Consider the following 12098-nt stretch of genomic DNA (forward strand, 5'->3'; position numbering starts at 1 on the left):
GAGAGCAGTGTGCTCGTGAGAAATTCAAACCCTCTCTACCGAGCCTTGTGTTAATGATATTTTCTTATTTTCTGGATTACTGATGCTCTGGCATTTGGGGCTTGCTGACCAGGGGAAGAAGGCTTGTCCCAGGGCTGACCAGTTCCAAGAGGGGGCAAGTGATGTCGCTGTGAGGGTGCCTTCTACACACAAACCAATCAATCCAGAGCCCATACCCTCAACTACCTCCTTTATCTGGCCAAGTCACTGTGCCCCTGTCCTGATCATCCCAGCGCTGCATACCCGACAACTAAGGACACAGCTAAGCCCCAGAGCCTTCCAGAATTATTCAAACTCCCTAGTCCTCACCTTGGCCAGCTACTTACCCTGCATTGCTCATCCTTCCTGACAGAAACCCAATAAAAGCTTTTGCCAATGCTTTCCCTTTCCTCTTTCTTCCTCCTGTCTGACCCTGGTGCCTCTCCACGTGGCCCCGTGTGGCATGCTGTGGTCCGTCCTCTTAGGAACTGTGAGTAGCACTCTATCTTTTCAATGGCAGTCGTCTCCTGATCTGCTGGCCTCACCATACCCAAATGAAAGCAAAATCCTATGTACATTTTAAAACCAGCATAGAGGCTAAAGACCTTGGTCAAGCTGTGCCCCTCTCTGGGGGATTGTGTAGCCCTGTGAAATGGAGATGAGATTTCTAAAGATCTAGAGAAAAGCCAGCCCTGTGCCTCCTGCTGTGGCAATGACAGCAGCATCTTTTGACTTGGGTGTCGACCCAGGAAGTGGTCAGTCTTGTGTTGTCAACCCTGGGGTCAGGCAGAGGAGGCCAGAACCCAGCCTGCACTGTCTAGACATCCCTGGTTGTTTCGTGGCCAGAATCTTGGACAGTGGCCAGGAAGGTATTGAAGTCCACCTCTTTCTGGACAAAGACCTGGCCCAAGAGTTCAGAGTCACAAGTTAATGACTGAGAATGCTGAATGAGCTTGGATAGTTTGATTCATCCCGTCTGCTATTTCTGGAGTCCTAATGTGTGTGCCAGACACTGTGTGATGGGGAGTGGTGAGCAGTGGGGCTCAGAGGAACCAAACCGTGAAGGACATCGTAGGCCTTACTAAGGATTAGTTTTACTGTGTCCTCCGGGCATGGTTGAATCTGGAAGGGTTTTAAAAAGTGCAATGACATGACTAGACTTATGTTTAAGAGTTTATCCAGACTGCTGTGCATACAATCCTAAGGAAGCTGATGCAGAACTGAAAGAGGAGCAATGAAGTTGGCTTAGATGAAGTTAATAGATTTGCTACTATTAGAGAGAACTGGACACACGAGATATATTTAGGAGGTGAACTTGGCAGAGCTTGGGAAGGACTGCATGTGGTGGACCAAGCTCCGGCTTGGGTGTTTGGTGGATGTCGGTGTCGTTCACTGAGAGGAGGAGCGTGGAGCGAGCAGCTGTCCTCTTTCTCTGGGCCTTAGTGTCCTCTCCAGTTCCCTCCAGCTTTCATAATCTAGAATCCTACTTCCCAGAGAGGACATTTCTCTGCAAGAAGGTGGAGGCAATAAAGGGGGAAGGGATGTTTACACTAGTGGACCCTGAGTTAACCTTTGAACGTCTTGTCAGGCTGGCATTCAGTAAAGGCCTGAGGACACGTGGGTCTTGGTCAGAAGTGGGCAGAAACCACCCATGATGGCCACCTTGTGTGCTCCTGAGGACAAGCATCCTTAATATGTAGCCCAAGCTCCATTGCCTCTCAGCCCTGTTAAAAGTGATCAAAGAGAAGATGGATACTGCATGCAAGAAGTATTTAGGTCACACTCCTATTGAAAGGAATTGAGCAAACAAAAGAGCAGAGGCCAAAACCATTATTCTTTTCTTATAAAGCTAATCAAGCAGAATTGGACACATGCCAGATTGTCTTAGTTTGCTATAATAAAAATACCATGGACTGTGTGGCTTTGACTATAAACATTTATTTCTCACAGTTCTGGAGGCTCAGAAGTCCAAGAGTAAAGTGCCATCAGATTCACTGTCTGGTGAGGACCTGGTTCCTGGTTCATAGACTTTCTTGCTGTTTCCTCATATGGCAGAAGGAGCGAGGGAGCTCTCTGGGGTCTCTTTTATAAGGGTATTAATTCCACTTAGGAGGGCTCCACCCTCATGACCTAATCACCTCCCAAAGGCCCCACCTCCAAATACCATCACATTGGGCATCAGGATTTAACATATGAATTTGGGGGGACACACACATTCAGTCTATAGCGCAGATCTCAGAAGTTCTCTGGCCCTGGGCTGTCCCCTCGCCCAGCTGCAGCTGGTTCACTAACAGGAGCCGGTGCTTACACTAGAGCGGGGAGGATGTGCAGGAGCTGGAGGATCCTCAGACCTGGGCTCCCACCGACTCCACTGCAGTCAACCCCTGGATAGCAGAGGAGCTGCGATGCAGCCCAGTGCCAGGACAGCACCGGTGTAAGTACAACATTGGAGACAGTGTAACGAAGGGCCACCCTCTGTGATAACTGGTCCCTGATTTGAGCATTTGATGGAGGTGGCATGTGGGGAGTACATATACTGAATCTGCTTCATCAAAGGCCCATGCAACCACAGTTGCTACTCCTGGAGAAATTTTCTGGTGATGCAGAGGCTGACCCTCCTTTCTCCTTAAGGCATCCATAACAGGTATGAAGTTTAATCAAAAAAACGCAGGTGGGCAAAGTAAGTTAATTTTTATGTTGAACCTCCATTCTACCGGTATGGTGGATGTTCACCCCTTTCCCGGAGTTTGTGGCTAAATTCTTGAGCAGTTGTGTGGTGCTAAGGATTTACGTAGGCCCCATCTGGCCCTGAGTCACCTGTGCTCACCGATGTCCCCTAAGATGTCTATTGTCTGGTCCACATTCTTCAGTTCATGTGTGTCCCCACTGAGAAGGCCCTTGTCCTTTCAGGCCCATCAGCCATCTTGACCACCTCAGATTCTCCTGACTCTGTGGCTCAAGGACCCAGAAATTACTCAGCTGCTTCAGTGTCCTGGGGGTGCTATCTGTGGCCCTGCCACCTGTCATACAGATCGTCCCGCTCTGGAGTCTTGCTGGCCTCTCCACCATGAAGTGGGGTACAGTCCCACATTGGGAGACCCCCTCCCCACCGAGCGCTCTTGCTCTCTCCATTTCCCCTCAACAACCTGCGGGGTGAAATCCCTCCCTCTACAGTGGTGGTATTTTGCCTGAGGAACCATCACTATTATTATTTCGAAACATTTTTCTTCCACAGTGTCTTCCTAATAAGTCTTTGTGTCTCCACGAAGAAGGGGGACACTGGGCTCTGCCCCAGACAAACTGTGCCCAGCCCGTGGGTGAGACACTCCTCAGGGTCTCTCAGGGACAGCCACTGGACCCTAGGCACTGGGCCAAGTTCTCTCCCCCCTCCTGGGCACTGTGCCCATCCCTCCTCCTCTCCACTCCAACCAAGGCCCAGCAGAACTTTTGTTGAATTCAGAGAAGCCTCTGAGTGTCTCACTGAGTGGGGCGCTTTCCCTGTGGTCTTTGCCTTAAAGGCAGCAAGAACTGTGGGCTAGCTCCTGCCCCCAATCTCCAGCCTCATCTGCTTCTTCCTCAGTTGTTGTCCTGTCCCTGGGCCTCGGCTGTCTGCCATGGCAGAGGTTAGGGGAGGGCTAGGTCTAGAATCCTGGGGGACCCTCAGGGCTCCTGCTTCTGCTCCCCGTTGTCTCCTGAGACCTTCCCAAGCACACCTCACTTCCACACATTTGGCTGAGAGTTTACGGCTTCATGGGTAAAGACTTCCATGAAATGTCAATCACTCCTCAAAGCACAGCCAACAAAGACACTTACAGGCCCTCAATACTTAAGAGAGGTCTTTGAACTATATCTTGTTCCCTCCAGCTTTGCTGTGGGATCAGAATCCCCTCCTGAATTTGGTTTGCATCAAGGCCAGCTCCCTGAGCATTTGGTGACTACTGGGGCCCTCGGTCTTGACTACCTCAGATAGAGATGTTCCTGCCTGATGGCCCGTGACACCTGCCAAGTGCCACTAGGGCTGCCAGTTCTGGTAAAAACCTCTCTGCCCTGGAGGCAGACCCCTGGCTGCTGCTTTTGGAATTGCTCCTTCTCTCTCCTGGAAGAGGGTCCATTCTTCTAGAAATTCCAACTCTGGAACGGAAGACTTAAAAATTCCCCTCCGTGCCCCTCTTTTTCTGCATTTCCTAGAAATGAGGAATTCATCTGGTCTGCAGCCTCTACCAGTCTGCACCACTCCCTTTCTTTGTCCTGCCCTTGGCCCTGGATCTGCTCAGGGCGTTTAGTGTTCTGTGGGACTCTCCCCCAGGCAGCCGTGGGGAGTCACCCTGAACTTGGCCTCCGAGAGGCTCCACATCACTGCCTGTGAGTCGACCCAGCTCCCCATGCCCTGGAATGGCAGGGCTCTCATTCTTAGGTCTGTGATCAGTCCCCTCTGCCTGAGGGGTCTCAGCCAACGGGGTGAGTCCCCACACTGGAGGGTAGGACTCTCAGTCTGACAAATCATGGGTTCTAGAAATTAACCCTATTGTTCTAAAACTCCAGAAGTTCTGGGTTCCTGCCTGCCCCCTTAGTGACATGTCTTCTGGAATAGGTGGTGGGGGGCGGGCAGGGGAGAGGAAAATGCCTGCCCAGAAAGCATGTAGTAATCATGCAAAAACAGTGTCTACAGCTGCATTAACTTCTGTTTCATGGGGAATCGGGTGGGCAGCAGACAGTCGCCTTCCAGGTGTGTGCCGAGCAGGGCAGACGGAGGTGGAAGGTGCTTCTGCAGCGGCCAGTGGAGCACAGGAAGCAGGCACACTCCATTGTTGTATTTCTTACTGACCCCATGGCACGTTCTTTTCCTGCAACAGCACAGAATTCGCGTGGAAAAACTCCCTGGGCTCCTCCACCCAGGATGTTCCCTATCACGGTGACTGTGGGGAGTGGCCCCCTCCTCCCTGCATCTTCTTCCTGCCTTTCTTCTCTTTCCTTGGAAAAACTGCCCCTTCCCCATTCTCTGCACTTCCTGGAGAGCTGCCAGTGGCAGGACCCCACTTCCACCCCAGTCCCTGTGGGCTGCCTGCAGGACACGCAACCAAGACTGGGACAATCAGATCCCGTGTCCTTGGAATTTGACTTCTGAGTGATGACACGAGGAGGAGAAGGTGGGTGGGGCTGAGTCACCTCACAGTAATACCCTCCAAGAGAAAGCCCATGGATCCTTGCCACTGTGATCCCTGGACCCACTATCACTATCCTCCCAGTGCCTGGTTGTTCAGCTTTTCATTCTATGACCTACCGAGTTCTTCAAATAAATACCCATTTCTTGCTAAAGGTGGTCAGAGTCGGTTTCTGTTGCTTGAAGCTAAGAACGTAACTCGTAGCCTCTGGTTTATCAGGCATCCTCTGATTTCCCAGATCCCCTGATGGCCTGCAGGAGCAAGATGGCCAAGAAGGGCTCTGGAATACTGTCTTCTGGGTACGCAGGCCATGAGGTGAGATGAGAAGGCTGCAGATGGGGCCCACCATCAGACAGCTTCAAGGTGGTGGAGTCTATAAGGCCAGGACCTCTCCTGCCAGAGATGTCTCTGCATGAGAATCCATCTGACTTTCCCTGGTCTCTGCTTGTCCAGCCTGCTGAAACCCCATCCTACACTCTGAGCCTCAGTCACCTGGCCTGGGGACCCAGAGTGTGCCATAAGCAAGAGCTGTAATTACAAAGACACCAAAGCTGGCTGCCTCTGCTGAGAAGGGGCAGATTGGAGGAGCAGTTAAATTTGGCAACCTGTCTTCCCACTTTGGAATCTTCCTGCTTATATTAGAGTAGTGGTTTTCAGCTCTACTCTCCATAAGCTGGTTTCGGCTCTTGGTTCCACAGCCCCCAGGTCAGTTCCATCGCATCCAAGTCCTAGGACCCCACCTGGATATTCCTCCCTGGGCCCTGCTTGTGCAATAGAAGAGCCTGGACTCTGAGAGACAGAGACGAGCTGAAGGGTTAGCAGAAGCAGTTAGTTCCATAAGAGCAGAGAACAACGATTATAAATGGCAAACTGCCTGTTGGGATGTTCCTGTTAAGCAGCCCCAGAGTCAGGCCTGTGCTCTGCAAGAGTGAACTCACAGAAAAGTCTGTGGGATGCTGAGCTCTGGAAGAGGAGCGCAAAGGCTGATATCAGCTGAAGAGGAGATCATAGGGATTAAAAAAAGTAGTTATGCTTTGTTTAAATTTATTTAAATCATACCTACATTGTATAATTAAGGATGAAAAATTATATGCTGAAGACTTTTTAAATTGGGTTGTTTTTTTAAACATAACTTTTTGGACTGACATTCTAGAGCAGAAGTCAGCAAACTTTTTCAGTAAAGGGCCAGGTAGTAACCATTTTAGGCTTTGTGTGCCCCTCACAACTATTCCACTCTACTATTGTAACCCAAAAGCAGCTATAGAGAAGATGGAAACAAATGACCATGGATATGTTCCGGTAAAGCTCTTTTTTTACAAGGAGGCAGTGGGCCAGATTTGAGTTGTGAGTCATAGTTTTCCAACCCTTGTTCTAGAAACTGAGATTCAATTAAGCATGAGTATTGGAATATTTAGACCAGGAAGTCATAAATCAAGAGCCACAATCCATTGAGGCAGTGTTTCCAAACTGTACCTATCAAAATTTGAAGTAAATAATTTTGCAAATCTAAACCTAAAATTCTACAACTCCAATTTCTGGTGAAACAAGCCAGGGCTCGATAAAGATGTTAGGAAACCTCACTCTCCATGGCTGATGTTGGTTTCTTGACCTTTCAGAACAAGAGTGTATGAAGTTAGGTAGAGCCATGCATTGCTTCATGATGAGAAATACCCTCTGAGAGATGTGTTGTTAGGCAGTGACCCTGTTATGCCAACATGACAGAGTGTACTTACACAAACCTAGGTGGTATAGCCTATTGCACACCTAGGCTACATGGCACTAATCTTTGGGACCACCATCGTATATGGGATCCGTCACTGACCCAAATATTGTTACATAGTGCATGACTGTGTTCCTTTAAGTGAAGTATCTTATGGACAAATGGCCTTTAAATTGTTCCCTGATAGTCTCTTGGATTGTTTTCGCCACATTTTAGACAATTGATTCTGTTGTGGAAAAATATATTGAGGTGGTTAGCATTAGAACTAATGTTTAAGTTATTTCTAATGAATGGTGTTAGAGATTTAACAATCATTCTTAGTGAAGGATAAAAACTTAGCAAATATTGTGTAAGTAATTCTAACAAAAGAACTGGTCTAAGACTGGAAATAAAAGTATAAGTTTGTGGATTGGTGTTTTGGTTGCAAATGACAGAAAACCCAAATCAAATTGGTTTAAGCCAAAAAGCGAATTTACCAGCTGAAGTGTATGGCTAGATACATGGGATCAAATATCACTGGGACCCAGTCTCTCTCCATCTCTGCTCTGTTCTCCATGTCGGCTTCCTTCTCAGGCTCTATGCAGTTGTGAGATGGCTGCCAGCAGCTATAGAGCGGCATCCTCCAGGTTCAAGTTTAGTGAAAAAGAGAATGCCTCTCTCCCCAAAGTCCCGGCAGAAGTCTCATTGCACCTCAGTGGCTCTAGTTGGTTCTGGTACCCATTGCTAATCCAACCAAGGCTGTGGCCAGGAGTTTGCGGTGCTCCAGCTGCCCCAACCTCTTCTGCAGGGCAACCACAGGGCAGAGAAAATTTGCGTGAAGCACGTAGGCTGGCTGCTGTGGATCAGGATGGTTCCCCGGAGGAAAATGAGGGAAGGCTGAATGGATTCTGAATGGCAAAACCAAAAGCTCCACCCACAGTTTAGTTTGACCCACAATTGAGAAGCTCTGTTGGCCTTCTTCATGTTTGCTGTCAGGCATGCTTTGCCTCATGGCCATGTCTTGGCAAATTCCCTCCTACAACAGCCAACTGCCAATTTATCTGACCTCAGCAGAGAAAAGGTCCAGGTCAAGCCTTACTGTTTAGCCTACTCCATACACAAAGATGGTGCATCCAGTGGGGCCATCATGCATTATACACGGAGAGGCCCAACGCCTTTCTCCTCCAAAAGTGCCTGGAGCCTGAGGAAATGCCTCAAATTTGGGATTAGAAGTTTATGTGTGAAAATGTGATGGATGAGTTTTCATTTCATCACGTGTTTGAGGAAAGATCCTCGGTTCCCAGAGAGACCCCATATTCTTAAAACAAATTCACCGCTTGAGGTAATTGCTAGAGCTAGATTTCTGTAACTCAAAATATGGAGTCATAAATAATTAATGTGAATGTGTAGTGTGTATTTTGTAAATCTTGGGCTTGTGTGATTGGATGGTGGTGTGTGGCAGGATGATTCCAGCTGGGGCAGGAGGGTGAGGCCAGCAGCTGGGGCAGGAGGGTGAGGCCAGAAGCTGGGGCAGCTGAGGCTGTGAGAGATTTGTTGGGTAATACAGTGGCTTTAGAATGAGAGACGGTGGCAGAAGCCAGGCCAGGCAATGAGTGGAGAGACCACAGTCTGTGGAAGTAACTTCTGAGGGGTGGAAAGTGGAGGACAAGGAGTGGTGCTGGCTTGGCTCCTCATCGGAGCTCCTGAGGGAGGGGGTACTACACTGATAGCAGCAGAGACCACAGGGTGATGTAGCCGCCCCTGACACAGGAAGGGTTAATAATCACTGGAAAAAGCTTGCCAACACACTGTGACCCGGAGGTGAGAAGGCCAGTTAGCCAATGACGGGTAAGACCCCCTGGGGGGGCAACCTAAGCCAGGTGGCTGCCACCTGGGGGCACAGATGGAGAAACGATATCGATATCAGGAGCAGGAGGGACCTTTGCCTAAGAGACCTTGCCTGCTCCGAGATAAAAATATGCAAGCACAGCAATAACATGATAATATCAAAACAGATGCCGAGGGAGGGCTCCTTGAGAAATCACTAAGAATTCTTGGCATTCGCTAATTACTTCATCCAGAACACCTGTGTATGTCTAACAGCTGTAAGCTATGTATATATTGAAACGCTGGTTACAATAAACTCAGAGTGGCCATCAGCCCTCTCCGCATCTATCCTGGTGTGTACATTGGATTGCGACACCGACATATGGTGACCCCGACGTGATCCAAGATCGGCGGCATTATTGGTGAGTAACGATATGCCGGAATTTCAACCGCCTTTTGGCGGTCCGCCGTGAGAATGATGGGCCAACAATTGGCAATTCAGCAGAAATTATACTTTAAGACACTTCAGCGGCTGCTGAAGGCGATTTCAGTTTTGGTTTCTCCCGCAGAGTAACAGAGGATATTGCTGGCAATATCTCTAAGCAACCGTGACTTGCCGTCGGGAAACTCGAAACGGGGCACACTCACCAGTGCCCCGAAAAACCAAATTTGGGGAGCTCTCAATCAGCAGGCCGATTCTATGTGAATGATTTAGTGGCGGCCTCGTCAGGAAGTGCCGGAGTGGATCTCATGGCTTCAGAGACAGTCGTCATAGATTTGCTGATGAAACCTTTCTTGTTCCTACCAATGTACGGGGACCTTTACGAGCAGGATAATTTGGGTTGTTAATGGGACGCTATAGTTCAGCTTTGAAGGGCTTAAAACATCATTCCCGGGGTAATTGATGCTGACTATCAAGGTGAAATAAAAATCATAGTCCATTTATCTACTTATTATGTGATAGAAGCTTTTACGAGGATAACTCAGTTGGTATTAATACCTTACTTGTCCCCTGCTCACGCCTCGATTTCAGTTTCGGTTTCTCCCGCAGAGTTACAGAGGATATTGCAATATCTACACATCGCCCCTGGTTCCCTGAGAATGGCACCTTGGACATTGAGTTGTGGGAAAGGGCTGGCAAGGCACTAAAGTCTCACTTTGAGCATGGTCTTTTAAAGGATGTACATATCTTAACGACTTGGGGAACAGTATGTACTGCACTGTTCCTTTTGTGGGATCTATCGGATGAGGAAAACTCGGCCTCTTTCACCAGAGCGTCCTTCAGGCAAAGCGCAGGAGGCGCCACCACTGCCTCCTCCGCCTTGCTTGCCGCCTAGAGACTCTTTTAAAAGGGCCGTTAGTAAGTCTCAGACAAATTTTGAACAAACGTCCTCAGACAATGATGATTTACCATTCCCCCCTCTTTTAGAGAGGCGTTTCGCCTTCAAGAACCCTCCTGTCTTGCCTACTGCTCCTCCTTGTACTCCACCCGCCCCGTATGTTGATTCCAGGCAGTATAGTGTGGTTCATAATTGCCTTCAGGAAGGATTAAATCCTGGAGATCCTGATGTTTTTTCCTGTGCCTTCCCCGTGATGGTCAATCATGGGCGAAGAAAACATGAATCCCTTCTTTTTGGGGTGTTTAAGGAGCTGAAAAAGAGCATTAGAGAGAATGGAGTGCAGTCACCTTTCACTGTCGGGATGATAGACGCACTGGGAGCCAGTTATCGTATGCTACCCTGTGATTGGCTTTTGCTGGCAAAGACTCTTTTGTCGCATGCTGAATATACTCTTTTCAGGTCTGAGTATAACGAGATATCTGTATCCCGATCTATGGATAATCTATCTTTAAACCCCCCCTCCCAATCAGTGCCGACATGTTACAGGGGGTCGGCCAATATGCGACACCTCAAGCACAGGCTGAGGCAAATGGAATGTTGCGTAGACAATGTTCAGAGGTGGCATTAGCAGCCTGGAAGGCAACTCCCCCTTCAGGGGCAGACAAAGCCACCAATTCCTTTGTGAATGTTCAACAAAGGCCAAACAAGCCATACATAGAATTTATTGACCATCTCCAGCAGGCAATTGAGAGACAAATAGCTCATCCTGAAGCAGCTCAAATTATCCTGTTGAAAATAGCCTTTGAAAATGCTAATGCTGATTGCCAGTCTGCTATGTCTCACCTTAAAGGGTGAACTCACACCTTAGGGGATATGCTGGAGCGTGTCTGGAAGTAGGAACTCATAGTCATGTGGCCAAAGTAATGGCAGCAGCGTTTTCGCAGCTGCCCAAAGGTGCTTTTTGATAATTCCTGTTTTAAGTGCGGAAGACCTGGACACCATGCAAAATAATGCAAGTCTGCTCCAAAAAATATCTCTGGTAAAGGAGGGCCAGCCGATATTAAAAAGCCGCCTTCTAAACCATGTCCTCAGTGCTGAAAGAGATTCCATTGGGCGAATCAATGTTGCTCTAAAATTAATGTAGATGGTAATCTAATCAACCGTGATTTGCCGTCGGGAAACTCGAAACAGGGCACACTCCCCAGTGCCCCGAAAAACGAAGTTTGGGGAGCTCCGCTGCCAAGAGGGGGGCCAGTGGCTTCGGCCACACTGGCGATGGTGCTTTATAGCCTCGCCCACTTGGCCTCCCCATTGGCCTAAAAAGCAAACCTCTGCATCTGTACAAGGTGTAGGGGGGCTTATGACACCTGAGGGAAGTGATCAAGTACTCAAAGTCAGAGGACCTGAAAACAGAATTGCCTTAATTACACCCTACGTTCTTCCAACTCCATACTCCCTATGGGGGTGACAAATAAAAATGGCAAGCAATAGGATATATTGGAGTATATGAGGAAGCCATTTGGTATAAACCTAATTCCACCTGACTTTGTTTTTCCAAAAGGGCCTGACTGTAGCCATTGAGCATGCATTGTATATCTATTTAGACATTTTGAGATAAAGGTGCAACTTCCCTCCCTCTCCCAACGTTGGCATCTCCTTAAAGATTAAGCATTTTTCTTTAGGCTGGGAACTGATTGTAGCGCTCATCTGTGACCGCCCAGATCGAGGCAACAGACCTGCTAGCCTGCGGGGTTCACTGAGACAGCAGACCTATCTGCCATTTCCATCAATGGCTGTGCGGACAGAGCAGCCTCCTGACTATTGTAACAGGGACATTTCAATCATATGTGAAACATACTCTTTGAAGGTATATAACCACACTGTGTACCCCCACTTCTTTGGAGTGCTCTGTTCCTTTGTGGAAAGACTCTCCTGGGTTATAATCCTCAGATTTAAGCTCAGAATAAACTCACCCAAATTTTTATTTGTAGATTGGTTATGGATTATTTTCCTCGACAGGGGTGAGATTTGCTTTCTCAATGGAAACTATCT

At 48.4% G+C, this 12098-nt stretch overlaps 1 protein-coding gene across 1 annotated transcript in view; it reads left to right on the plus strand.

Annotated features, from left to right (window-relative positions):
- Window positions 1-9009: 9009 nt before the first annotated feature.
- Window positions 9010-12098, plus strand: part of LOC106844838 (solute carrier family 23 member 1-like) — a 66462-nt gene continuing 63373 nt past the window's right edge. The window contains exon 1 of the mRNA XM_044781165.2: window positions 9010-9128. The gene's annotated coding sequence lies outside the window, so the exon portion shown is untranslated. The remainder of the gene's footprint in view (window positions 9129-12098) is intronic.

This window comes from Equus asinus, chromosome 1, assembly GCF_041296235.1.
Source record: "Equus asinus isolate D_3611 breed Donkey chromosome 1, EquAss-T2T_v2, whole genome shotgun sequence".
In the NCBI taxonomy this organism is placed as follows: domain Eukaryota; kingdom Metazoa; phylum Chordata; class Mammalia; order Perissodactyla; family Equidae; genus Equus; species Equus asinus.